Genomic DNA, 2,154 nt, shown 5'->3' on the forward strand with positions numbered 1-2,154 from the left:
TGCAGTACTACAAAAATATGGTGTTTTTTTGAAAATTAAACCATGTTCTAAAAACCTGTTTTTTCACGGCTACATGTAAACAAGAATATTAGTGGAACACTTTCATAAGCCAAGTGTAGTCAGAATAGCGTCTTTTTTGGAATTAGGGCAAAAACCAGAATATTATGTGCATGTAAACATAGCCAGTGAGTTAATATAATTATGATTTCAATATTGCCCAAAATAATTGTGCCAGCCGTACTGTGGTATAGGATTTCTTCTTCTCCACCTTTGGCTGGCAGTAGCCATCCCCGTAGAGACTGGTCACTGCTTCAGACCCGATGGTGTTCAGCCTGTCCGCGTCCAGTTTTTACACCTAGAGCCCACGTACACCCATAAATCAGCATTAAGTTGTAGTTTGTGTATGTAAAGCAGATGCTGTTGTTCCTGCTGTGGTGTTTTCCAGCCCAGAGATGGAGATCAGATGTGTGTCCCAGGTGGCGGAGGCATAGAGGATTTCACCGCTGGGGGGGTCTTTGTTGCAGACGCAGTGTGTAGACTGAGCCCAGCAGGATCCGTCTGCTCTCAGCCACAGGGCGGGGACAAAATGCTTTAGTTGTTTTTTTTTGTGTTTTTTTTTAGATTACAGCTATTCTTATTTTAATTTTTGAATCTATCTTTTTATAGGCACCCAGTTGTCTGTTTGTGAAAGGATCTTTTGTCTCACTTTTTTTTTTTTATTCCATAATTCACAGTTAATGGCTGTTTCAGTTTATGTTTTTTTTCAGGAAATTGCACAACAATAGATCTAAAGGAACGACAGTGACAATCCCAAATAGATTTACAGACATTTCTACAGACATAGATACTTGTGTTCACAATATGGTCGGGCTGGGCTGTACATTAGATAATATGTCAACTGTCCGAGATTTTGTCTGTGCCTTTAATACAGAGGTAACAATCCTTTTAAAAACTCAGTTTCAGTTGCTAATCAATCCACAGGCACTGTTTTGGGATGTGTTTAATTTGCTGAATAACTCATTACAGTCTGGTCATTGTTTACCAATAAGTTTCTAAATTAATTTTCCAGTAAATTTGTTGCATCACAATAAATACTGACATGGGGATGTAATAACATCTATTACCTACTAATGTGTGTTGTAGAGTACAGTCTGTTGGCACAGGCGTGAGAAGATCTAGTGCATCCCCATTAGCCCAGTCTTGCTTTTATGTCACATTTGCCACTTTTTCCATCAGAACTGCCGACTGTGCTTTAAAGTGCTTCAAACAAGCTTTGTACACAAGCCATGAACTCAATATGTGATCTAAGCTCTCTGAGATATACCCAGTCCTCCAAGAAGAGGCTGAGAGCACTGGCGTTTGGTTCAGTGAGGCCCACGTTGGGAAGTGCAGGCTGCAGCCCGATTAAGAAGAGAGAGAATGGGAAAGGGGGGGGGGGTCTTCTCTCTAAGAAGATTACCCGGGGAGGGGTGAGATGGCAGTCAGTGTTTAAGAAAAAAAGGACAAGAAGAAAATGGAAGACGAAGTGGAACTAAAGGAGGGTGGTCCAGGATACACAGTTTAGCCACCTGTTGTCTGCCTCTTATCATTCCTGTCATCATTTCTCTATCTCTATAAACAATCTATTATAGATCTATAACCACTCTGCCCTATTCATTATTAAACATTAAAAATTAAAAAAAGGCCAAGCATTATCGCCATGTTACATTTCTATAGAGACGATTCCCCCTCTGGCTCTATGTATGAGTTGAATTTATTTGAGCATAATGTTTACAGGCCAGCTTTTTTCTGCATGTGTGTGTATGTGCAGCTGTGAGCTTCCCCTCTCCGTTAAGTTGCTGCTGGTGGTTTTCCAGGAGGGCTTTGATGTGTATCTGGGCAGTGGGCTATTAGTGGGATTTCCCTGGGCCTGACAGCTCAGAGAATATGCGGCGAAATGGCAATGCCAGTGAGCTAAAAGAATGCTGGAAACAGGATTAGGATCATATTCTGGCAGACCCTGTCACCTCCTCAATGGGCCCGAGGTTTCTAACGCTGGCACTTTTCATTCTCACCATGGTTAAAACCTTTAAGAGGACCATGGAGTGGAGGGAGGGGGAAAAAGCACTGATTGAATGGTACACTGTGATTTGTGTGTGTGTGTGTGTGTGTGTG

Source organism: Etheostoma spectabile, chromosome 12 (assembly GCF_008692095.1).
Source record: "Etheostoma spectabile isolate EspeVRDwgs_2016 chromosome 12, UIUC_Espe_1.0, whole genome shotgun sequence".
Lineage (NCBI taxonomy): Eukaryota > Metazoa > Chordata > Actinopteri > Perciformes > Percidae > Etheostoma > Etheostoma spectabile.